This window comes from Mytilus californianus, unplaced genomic scaffold (genome assembly GCF_021869535.1).
Source record: "Mytilus californianus isolate M0D057914Y unplaced genomic scaffold, xbMytCali1.0.p SCAF_11, whole genome shotgun sequence".
Lineage (NCBI taxonomy): Eukaryota > Metazoa > Mollusca > Bivalvia > Mytilida > Mytilidae > Mytilus > Mytilus californianus.
The window spans coordinates 6,490,368-6,503,014 of NW_026262593.1; positions in this window are offsets into that span (position 1 = coordinate 6,490,368).

A 12,647-nucleotide genomic window follows, 5' to 3' on the forward strand; every position below is an offset into this window, starting at 1 on the left:
GTTTTTCGTATGAATTAAATTTAATTTATAGCTTACTTTTCGGTGTGAGCCAAGGCTCCGTGTTGTAGACCGTACTTTGACCTATAATGGTTTTTCTTTTACAAATTGTGACTTGGATGGAGAGTTGTCTCATTGGCACTCATACCACATCTTCTTAAATCTATTAAACAGGAAAACTTAACATTGACAAATGAACCATGAAAGTGAGGTCAAGGTCAGATGGACCATGCCAGACCGACATGTACACCTAATCAATGGTTCAAATTTAGTTGAAATATTACGCCGTATCTTATTTTTGACGTGTTTGTACATGGTAACAGTTCGCAATTACATATCAATATCAAATTACCATAACTTCGAATCAATCCGTATGTAGTGAAACAATTATGGCCACCATAGTCGTTGAACATTTAGATTTGTCAACTTCTGACAGTTGTTTTTCTTTGGTCTAAATCCCGTGATGACTATACTGCAGTCTCAATTTTGTATAAAAACGTGTTATTATAACCCATTTGGGTAATAAATCATAGATCATGATACAGTAGGCTGGCAGTGAATTGTTAACTTAAGCAATGTTCGTACTTTGTAGACAAGATGCACGTCTAGTGTACCGAAACCATAAGCCAGGTATATCTGTTATGAGTTTCGATTTTCATTGTCTGCTAATTGTTTTTAAATGTTTGAGATGTTAAGCACTTTACGTGACAAGGTATGCATTAATATATTTTCTCAAATATATGGACTCAGTATAATGTGTGATGTAGCTCTTTTCTGTCTTTTAAAACAAGTAAGTTCGAAACCATTACATGATGCGAATAGGAATGTCCTTCCTATTCAGCGCTTCCAATAAAGCAATTGATGGTATCAACATCAACAAAGTTCTTCATCACAGACAAGTGCTTATTATGTTTGCTCACACATTGTTATCAATATATTGGAACAGTCTATGCGACTGTCATACAAGTGAGAGCTTTAGCTAGTTATAAAACCAGGTTTTATCCACCACTTTCGACATACGATAATGACTGTATCAAGTCATGTGTTTGATCTTGTGATTTTTGCCATTTGATAAAGAACATTCCGTTTTGAATTTTCCTTGGAGTTAGGTATTTTTGTTATTTTACTTTTTACCGTAAAACTGGATGCTAGGATAAAGATGTTGAGTAACACGGTTGTATTTTTGTCACGTTTGATCAAGAAACGAAATTATTGTGATATTTGTTAAACGTCAAGCAAGAAAATATGCAGTGTTTATTTAGTAGAGCAATGAACGAAAGGCCTAAGCATAAGATAAACCCCTGTGTCAAGATATAAATAAACTGACACAAATTTGGTGTATTTATATCTTTTTACGGAGGTCTGCTATAAACTCATCCACTGATTTTCTATCATAATTGTTCATATAATGCTCATACTGTTTAAATATACAATTCATAACCTCATCGCCATACAAACGATCGCCGACCTTCAATATCAAACAGATTGCTATCATTGGAACTATGCTGGGATTAACAGTCATTATGATAGAAAGTTTTAATCCAGAGAGTGTCAGTAGCTTTATGATGCGTCTGTTCATTTCTATTTTGGATAAATTTCCGTTTTCAAATTCATTACAAATGGTCAGATATTTAACAATAACCAGTGTAAGAGAAGCAGTAGTATTGGCGATCAGATTTGCATAAGACTCATTTTCCAACATCTTATTGAATATAGCACGCATTGTTTCTGCTGATATTCCGTAAATCATTCCATCTTTCACGCCAATCGATAATCTCTTTGGAGTTTGTTGAAGAATTTTTCTCAATATCATTCGGATGTCAGATTTCTTTTTATTCTCTTTACATAGGGTTGCAATCAATGAGGAGGAGCCCTCCAGTACGGCAGAAAATGCAATTTGTCCTGCTAAGGCCTCTGCAAAATACATGGCAGAACTATCATCAAATGATTCAGCAGATGTCTTTCCTGTAATGTCCTCTGTATATGGCTTAGCAGACGAATCATCAAAAGATTTGGAAGATTTCTTACCTGTAATGTCCTCTGTACATGGCGTAGCAGATACATCATCAAAAGATTTTGATGATTTCTCCCTATCCTCATTTTCGTGAAACATATGATTGCATTTATATTCATCGGATTCGCCAGGTTTTTTCATAAAATGCGCATACAAACTTTTAAAATTTTCCGGCATTTTCTTAAACAAAGGAATGTTTATCTTGGAAATATTCAAATAGGTATAGATGTCTTGTCCCTGACTGTAAAGTTATACTTGCTTACAGTTTCGGTTAATCTCCTTAAAATTTTTGGTCGTTCAGAAGGAAACTTATACTTCGAAAATGATTTAAAATAACCTCTTGTGAAGACAGAGATTTTTCCTCGAACATGTGTAAAGTTGATTTTCCGTTGTCTTAATCTTGGAGCAGTAAAATAACTTGCAGTGGAATATATGAATTTAATTCTGTTCCTAGCTTTACCATGAACAGATATATTTACACCAGAAAACATGATTATCATTCACTGGTGAATCTGCAGAAAAATACATAAACAGTTAATTAATCATTGTTAATCAACCAATTATTGATATCCCAAAATATAATCGCGGCTCTGTAATATATTTTAATTATTCATCAAATTAAAATAATAACAGTTACCTAAATTACAATAACTCCCTTATGAAAAGAGAAAGTTTGCTGCAACCTTGCGGTAAGGTTGCAGCAAACTTGAGGCAATTTTTAGTTCGACAGAAGACCTGAAAGTTGTCCACCAGTGTGCAGCGACCTTTCGGCAAACAAGTTTGCCGCAAGTTTGCCGCAAGCTCTTATCTTTCTTAAAATTGAAGGAACTTTGTAAACAGACTTTGCAGCAGACGCCAAGTTTGCTGGAACTTCGCCGTAAACTTTATAGCATGCCTTTAGGAATTTTGGTCCTCAATGCTCTTCAACTTCGTGCTTTATTTGGCCTTTTTAACTTGTTTGGATTCGAGCGCCACTGATGAGTCTTTTGTAGACGAAACGCGCGTCTGGCGTAAATACAAAATTTAAGCCTGGTATCTATGATGAGTTTATTTACCATAATATGTAGCTTATTTCTAATACTGAGCATGTTCCATGCACTTAAAACAGACTTCCTGCTTCTTTAAATTTGAAATAGGAGGGAACATATAATGTTGATACTTTTTGTTCTGTCACATTTATTTAGTAGAGTTATCTTCCTTTCCCCACATTTTATTTTTGGTTAATTTTCGGTATGTTTCACTCCCCTAGATTACATGAATCGATAAGACCCGAGTAGATAGAAAGGAAAATGGCACATGGCCCGCAAGAGCCGCAAAGCAATTTTGGGAATAATTCAATTATTTGGAAATCTAGTGGTCCCCCACAGAGTAAGTTTTATTACCTGCCTGATATACTCATTTATTTGTATGTAGATAAGTTTTGTGTTATAGATTCTTATTATTAAGGTTTTGTGCCAATTCATAAGCCACTTGGTTGTCTGCATTTTTTTATATGTATTTGTGTTGAAATAATTTGCTACTTTTTCGTACATTTGTGTATTGTTAGATATTTTTCATATCAGTTAAGATATTAGGATTAGGCACATATCATGTATATTTTTCGATACTGTGTAATTGGAACTTTTCGTACTAAAGAAATGGCTAATTGAACCGAGAAACTTCTTCTCGTAACTTTCGTGCATCCGTGCACATTTGGAGTATTTTGCGACTTTAAATAGAACATTTATTATTATCTAGGCCTAGGATATAGTAAAACTTAGTCTATGTCAACGGACAATCCGCTTAGGACATATTATTAGTGTGATTAATTTTGTTATTGTTGATGTTATCTTTTACTTTGGCCTTGTTGTGAACCGAACATGTTGCAACTACAAATTCTGCTCACCTGGACACAAGGGTGCATTTAGGAGCAAATTGATAAATTTGAGAAATATATTTTTCTTGTTTGTTTTGAACATTTAAAGCATAATAAGTGATTTATTCATTGTTTTGCATTACTTGTATTATGTTTAATTACAATACATGTTAAGAAATAACTTAGGAACAATTACTTATGATTGTTTATTTTTTTTGTAGCTTTTTACCTTCTCCTGGGAAGTTTGTAGTGAAATAAAGAATTACAAGAAACATTTTGTTAGTCATTAGGCATTACAGTAAAAAGTCTGACGATTGGACCAGCATATTATGGACACGCCAAATGATGTAGAAACAAAACGACTGAGAACACTTACAGTTAAGGCAATGGAAAACTATAAAGAAAGGGTTCAAGTTTATCATAATAAACTATTAGAAAAAAGACAAGCAGTCGAGGAATCATTAACCTATCTGGAGGAACAAACAGGAGATATACATGTTCTAGGACAGGTTAAAGAAACTCTTGTGGAAGTACTTAACAATTATTATAAACTTTGTAAGGAGTTCTGTGAATACTTGGCACCTCAAAATACGGAACAAAGTAATAGTGAACTATTAGTACAAAAATCTGTGTTTCAAACAATAGCTAAAGAAGTAGATCAGGCAATTAAATACATTGATGAGCAAACACGTCATAGTACCAAGATTGAAACAGAGAATAGCACAACTGCACATCTAGTCAAAGAGGATGAGCCTCAATTAACAATTAGGAATGGGAGTCCAGTTCATCATTCTAGTCTTCATAGTTTTTTACATGATCAAGGCAATTCTAGTCATAACATTCAAGGACATAAGTCACATTCTCGTTCTAGTCATAAAGCTAAAGGTAGTGATGGAGGTCGTTCTTCAAATTGCACTCACAGTCATTCTAGTCAGGGAAGTCACTCAAGCAAGGCAATTCTTCTAGACAAAGCAGCTAGAGCCGAAGCTGCCAAGGCAAAACTTAAATTCATAGAAGAGGAAGAGGAATTAGTAAGGAAACAAAATGAGTTAGAATTAGAAATCCAAAAACAAAGATCGGAACTTAAATCAAACTTAAACATTTTGAAACATAAAAGAGAGATTGCAGAAGCCGAAGCAGAATTAACAGCAGTTAAGGAACTTTTAGAGGAGGAAAATGCTATTGATAACAATTTGAAGGACCAAGGTCTTGATCTACCTCAATCAAGCCCATCAGAAATTGTCCAAAACTATGTTAACAATCAGATACTCGATGTAAACAAAATGAAACTAGTCGAAACAGATAAAGTTGTTGGTCACAGTCTCAATCCAACTGTTAAGGAGTTCGTACCTAAGGACAATGTTGTAATTCAACCAATCACTAAACAAATTCAATCAAATGTTAAAGGTTGTGCACCTCAAAATACAACGGAACCAACTAAGTTTTATCCATCATCAGGTGTTATGGACTTAACTAGGTATATTATGAAGAAAGATCTTTTGATTTCAAGATTATCGACATTCGATGACAAACCTGAACGATATTGCAGTTGGAAAAATAGCTTTATTAACATACTTAGAGAACTGGATGCAACAGATTCAGAACAGTTAGATCTTTTAAACAGGTACTTAGGCCCACAGTCAAAACGACATGCAGCAAGTCTGAGAGTTGCTAACTCCCACAATGAAAATCAAGCTGTTGTTAAGATTTGGCAAAGGTTGGATGAAAGATATGGGGCGCCAGAAAGTATAGCAGCAGCAATCAAGGATCGCCTTGATCAATTTAAAAAAATCAACAATACAGAATATGACAAACTTTATGAGTTATATGACTTATTGGCTGAGGTAGAATCAATTAAAGAAAATGATATATACAGGACAGTCCTATCATTCTATGATTCATCGTATGGGGTAAATGCAATCGTAGGAAAGTTGCCAAACTTCATCCAAACAAAATGGATGGATCGTGCTAGTAGGTACAAAACACAACATTCTGTGATGTATCCGCCTTTTTCAACGTTTGTAGAATTCTTACACAGCATGGCAGTGCGAATGAATGATCCAAGCCTTCAAATCCAACAATCAGATAGTGGACGAGACAAAAAAGTGGAACGGAAATATGCTGGGAAAAGGACTCCCGGTCAAACTGTTTTGAAAACATCAATTGAAAGACAGAACACTTCGGCTAATCTGAACTTAAAATGTCTTATTCACGAAAATGGCAAACACAACCTTGCCGACTGTAAAGTATTTGTTGAGAAACCGTTGGAAGAAAGAAGAGAGATTGTAAAGAAAAATGGAATTTGTTTCAAATGCTTAAATGGAAAGCATTTAGCTAAAGATTGCAAAGCAAACATAAAATGTGAGAAGTGTGGAAAAACGGCACACTGTACAGCATTTCATTTTGAACGTCAAACCCGTGAAAATAATGGCGGGGAAAGACAAGTTGAAAATCAAACGCCAGATCAAATAAGTACAAAATGTACTGAAATTTGTGATGACTCTGCTGATCCTACTTCTTTCCAAGGAAAGTCTTGTGCAAAGACACTATTAGTCAAGGTTTATCCAGAAGGTAAACCAGAAGTAAGCGTTACTACTTATGCGATCATCGATGATCAGAGTAATAGGTCCTTAGCCTGTTCAACATTTATAGATCATTTCAATGAAACCACAGAGCCAGTCGAATACATGCTAGCGTCTTGCTCAGGAAAAACTGTTCAACATGGTCGTCGTACTACAGGGTACATACTCGAATCTTTGGATGGCACTACACAACTGAAGTGTCCATCTCTGATTGAATGCAATGAAATTCCTATCTCAAAGCGAGAAATAGCTACTCCTGCAATAGCTAGGCACTACAAACATCTACAGGATATAGAACAGTTCATTCCAGAACTTGATAGGAATGCTGAAGTAATGCTCCTCATAGGACGGGATGTGACCGCCGCTCATCACATTTTAGATCAAAGAATTGGCAAGGACAATGAACCGTATGCACAACGTCTCCGTCTAGGATGGGCGATAATTGGCGAAACATGCTTAGGATTAGTACACACTTCAGATACAATCACAGTAAACAAAACAACAATTCTTCCAAACGGAAGAGAGACAAATCTCAAACCATGTGAATATGGTTTCAGAGTGAAAGACAAGGAACCAGATATTGGTAGTACTGTATTCCAACAAACTAGAGAAGATGATACTTTAGGATTATCTCAAGAGGACAAAGAATTTCTGATCGTTATGAATAAAGAATTTCACACATCAGAAAATGGTCGTTTATCGGCACCTTTACCGTTTCGGAGAGATAGACCAAAACTTCAAAACAACTATCATCAGGTAAGACAAAGAGCAGATAATCTTAGTAGAAGCTTCAAACGAGACCCCACTAAACAACAGCATTTCGTAGAATTTATGAAAAAGATATTTGTAAATAATCACGCAGAAGCAGCCACTCCTGCTAGAGAGGGAGAGGAAGTTTGGTATCTCCCAATCTTTGGAGTTTATCACGCAAAGAAGCAATCAAAAATCCGAGTAGTATTTGACTCATCGGCTAAATACAATGGGATTTGTTTAAATGATATTCTTATGAAGGGACCGGACTTAACAAACAACTTAGTTGGAGTACTATTGAAGTTTAGGAAGGGTAAAGTTGCCGCAATTGCAGATGTTGAACAAATGTTTTTCAATTTTGAGGTCAATGAAGAACACAGGAACTACTTAAGATTCGTATGGTTTAAGGACAACACTGTAACAGAACCACTGACTGAATATCGGATGAAAGTTCACGTTTTTGGGAATTCACCTTCTCCAGCTGTAGCTAATTATGGTTTACGCAAAGCTGTTTGCGATCACACAGATTTAGGCACATGTGATGATGTATGTCATTATGTGAACAACAATTTTTATGTAGATGATGGTTTGGTGTCAGGCGACAGCCCTGAGGAAATTGTAAGTCTCATCAAAAGGACTCAAGAAAGATTAATAACAGGTGGTAAAATCAGACTGCATAAGATAGTTTCGAATAATAGTGAGGTAGTAAAGAGTTTTGAAACAAAGGATTTAGCTGAAAGCATTACCGAGATTGACTTTAATTCAGAGTCTGCATGTCTACAGAGAAGTTTAGGTTTATGTTGGAATGTTGTAAAAGACATTTTCACCTATCAGTTATCTAAAGAGGATAAACCCTTTACAAAAAGAGGGCTGCTTTCAGTAATTAACGGAATATTTGATCCGTTAGGGTTCATAGCTCCTGTAATCCTTGGCGGAAGGTTGATTATGAGAGAAGCAGTACAAAACAGTTCATTAGATTGGGATGATCCGTTGTCCGATAATTTACTCTCTGACTGGCAAAGATGGAAACAGTCCTTACAAGATCTTGAAACATTAGAGATAGGGAGGTCATTCACTAGTCAATCATTGACCGACAATACTAAATGTGAATTACACATCTTCTCGGACGCATCAAAGGAGGCGATTTCGTCTGTTGCCTATATCCGTACATTTGACAAAAATGGAGACTCGCAACTAGGTTTTTTAGTAGGAAAGTCCAAACTGGCTCCGTGTCATGGACATACCATACCGAGGCTGGAATTATGTGGAGCTGTTCTATCAACTGAATTAGCTACATTCATTCAGAATGAACTGAAATTGCCATTAAGTTCCACACACTTTTATACCGATAGTCAGGTAGTACTAGGGTATATACACAATGAGAAAAGAAGGTTTTATGTGTATGTCAGCAACCGTGTAAGCAAAATTTTGAAAGATTCTGTCAAATCACAATGGAGCTATGTACCAACAGAGTTAATTCCGGCTGATCATGGCACACGGCCGTTAGAAGCAAAAAATGTAGGAGACTCAAAGTGGTTATTAGGACCAAAATCATTTATAGATACTTTTCACAAATCCGAATGCACTTCATTTGATATTGTGTCACCTGATGAAGACCAGGAAGTTTGTCCTATAGCAGTAGAGTCTATGAAAACATCAATATCACCTATTAAAACCTTAGGAGTTAGTCGGTTTGAGAGATTCTCAAAATGGTCAAGTTTAGTAAGAGCTATATCTTTGTTGAAAAGAAAGATTGTGTCTAACAATAGGAGTAAAGTAGATACTAAGGATACACAGACTTGTGTAAATATCAGAAAAGAAGCTGAAGCACTGGTTTTGAGAGAGACTCAGTCACAGTATTATTCCAATGAAATAGATTGTTTAAAGAGTGGTAAACAATTACCCAAAAACAGCAATATTATTGCACTTTCTCCCATACTTGATTCAGAAGGACTATTACGATTAGGCGGAAGACTGAAACATGCAAAATTAGAAACTGGAGAAAAGATGCCTCTCATCATACCAGGTCGAAGCCATATTGCTTCGTTGTTAATAACACACTTTCATGAGTCAGTGCACCATCAGGGACGCCATTACACAGAAGGTGCCGTACGCGCCAATGGTTTCTGGATAACCGGAGGAAAACGCCTTATCAACTCTATTTTGCACAAGTGCGTACAATGTAGGAAACTCCGAGGAAAGGTAGAACACCAGAAAATGGCAGACCTGCCATCAGATCGTCTTACACCAAGTCCTGCGTTTTCATACGTAGGTGTTGATACATTTGGACCATGGTCTGTAGCCACAAGACGAACACGTGGAGGTGCCGCAAATGCTAAACGATGGGCAATAATGTTTTCATGCCTTGTTACTCGTGCCATCCACATTGAGGTTATAGAGGAAATGACGTCATCCTCATTTATTAATGCCATGCGTCGTTTTACAGCAATAAGAGGACCCGTAAGAGAATTTAGATCTGATCAAGGTACAAACTTTGTAGGAGCAGTAAATGAACTTTCACTTCTATTTAATGATGAAAATGTTCAGGGATATCTGTCTAAAAAACAAATTGTGTGGACATTCAATCCACCCCATGCCTCACACATGAATGGTGCATGGGAACGCATGATTGGACTGGCAAGAAGAATTCTTGATTCAATGCTAACGGACATTCAAGGAAAGCAACTTACTCATGAAGTTTTATGCACATTAATGACAGAAGTTTGTTGTATCGTCAATAGTAGACCAATAATTGCTGTGTCAAGTGATCCTGAATCACCTACTATTTTGTCACCAAACACTCTTTTGACACAGAAAATTAATAGTGATATAGAACCGTATAATTTCGATTTTTCTGTGAAGGATATGTACAAATCGCAATGGAAACATGTACAAGTTTTAGCGAATCAATTTTGGAAGCAATGGAACCTACAATACTTGCATAACCTCCAAACTCGATCAAAATGGCCAATTGAAAATCGCAACTTACAAATTGGTGACATTGTGCTCATGATTGACGTTAGTTTACCACGCAATCAGTGGCCAACCGGAATTATCGATGAAGTATTTCCTAGTAAAGACGGATTAGTGCGCAAAGTATCAGTGCGTGTGATAAAGAATGGGGAACCAGTAACTTATACCCGTCCAATAACACAGCTTGTACATTTGATGTCAGATTGAATTTTACAATTAGATATGACAATTGTATTATAAGGGTTAATTTGAGTACTTTGATTTATTTGTCTTAAAGTTTGTTTAAACATGCCTTTATTGATTAATTTTTCATATTTTTTAGGGTTTATTTTTTGAAAGAAGTGATTTTACTTGTATGTAAAATCAGGCGGGGAATGTTCTGTCACATTTATTTAGTAGAGTTATCTTCCTTTCCCCACATTTTATTTTTGGTTAATTTTCGGTATGTTTCACTCCCCTAGATTACATGAATCGATAAGACCCGAGTAGATAGAAAGGAAAATGGCACATGGCCCGCAAGAGCCGCAAAGCAATTTTGGGAATAATTCAATTATTTGGAAATCTAGTGGTCCCCCACAGAGTAAGTTTTATTACCTGCCTGATATACTCATTTATTTGTATGTAGATAAGTTTTGTGTTATAGATTCTTATTATTAAGGTTTTGTGCCAATTCATAAGCCACTTGGTTGTCTGCATTTTTTTATATGTATTTGTGTTGAAATAATTTGCTACTTTTTCGTACATTTGTGTATTGTTAGATATTTTTCATATCAGTTAAGATATTAGGATTAGGCACATATCATGTATATTTTTCGATACTGTGTAATTGGAACTTTTCGTACTAAAGAAATGGCTAATTGAACCGAGAAACTTCTTCTCGTAACTTTCGTGCATCCGTGCACATTTGGAGTATTTTGCGACTTTAAATAGAACATTTATTATTATCTAGGCCTAGGATATAGTAAAACTTAGTCTATGTCAACGGACAATCCGCTTAGGACATATTATTAGTGTGATTAATTTTGTTATTGTTGATGTTATCTTTTACTTTGGCCTTGTTGTGAACCGAACATGTTGCAACTACAAATTCTGCTCACCTGGACACAAGGGTGCATTTAGGAGCAAATTGATAAATTTGAGAAATATATTTTTCTTGTTTGTTTTGAACATTTAAAGCATAATAAGTGATTTATTCATTGTTTTGCATTACTTGTATTATGTTTAATTACAATACATGTTAAGAAATAACTTAGGAACAATTACTTATGATTGTTTATTTTTTTTGTAGCTTTTTACCTTCTCCTGGGAAGTTTGTAGTGAAATAAAGAATTACAAGAAACATTTTGTTAGTCATTAGGCATTACACTTTTATTTAAAAAGTAAAAGAAATGCTATATAAAATAGATGTCTCAGTTATATATGATTCAATTAGTTCCTGGAAAAGGCCATGCATCATCTCTCTGTAAGTCATTTCAGACATTTTGTTGCATGTTAATTTGTTATTATTGGTACAAAATTAATGTGAAAGAAACAATATTGTTGGAAAAAACAATTTTTGCTCCCTTACTGGCCTTAGACAAATATCATTACAATTATAAACTTAAACTTTGTGGATAATGATGTTTTGTAGGAATTGTCTTCTGATCTACAATATTATATATCTATACGGCTGTGTTTACAAAAAAAAATGTGTTATTACCATTTTTTTTAATTTTTTCCTTTTTAAAATGTGAACATTTTCATGAATGTTTACAGAAAAATAATACTTAAATCTGATATCAAATTAAAAACACAAATGACCATATGTATGGCATGGTATTGGTTGCAAAAATTTGATAATTTTCATTTAAATGCAATATTTCTTATTTAATTGGTATATTTCTTCATTTAAATGCAATATTTTTTTATTTGAATGGTATATATTTTTTTCATTTAAATGCAATATTTTTTATTTAAATGGTAAAATTTTTCATTCAAATGGTATAATTTTTCATTCAAATGGTATAATTTTCATTCAAATGCAATAGTTTTTATTCAATTGGTATAAAATGTCATTTGAATGCAATATTTTTTATTCAATTGGTATAGTAGTTTTTTATTTATATGCAATAATTGCATTATGGGAAATTCTTTGACGTCATAAGGTCAAATTTGCAACAACGTTTGTGATTGGACGGAAATTGTTTGGATTTCTCCCCTTTCTTTCTTAACATGGGTGACCAAGAATTAAAAAACGCGTCAGAATATCGCCCCTCTAACTAAATTTGACGTTCGTGCGAGTCCTGCACTGGCTGTTAAAATCTTGTGGTCATAACTAGTATTTCTATTGTAAAATTTCGATGTCAAAACGTTCGGTCCACTTTTCAAAAACCGTTTCATTGTATATGGATTTATATGCAAGTATATCGGTTTTTTTAAATAGATTAGACACCGTTGGTTTTCCCGTTTGCATGGTTTTACACTACTAATTTTTTGG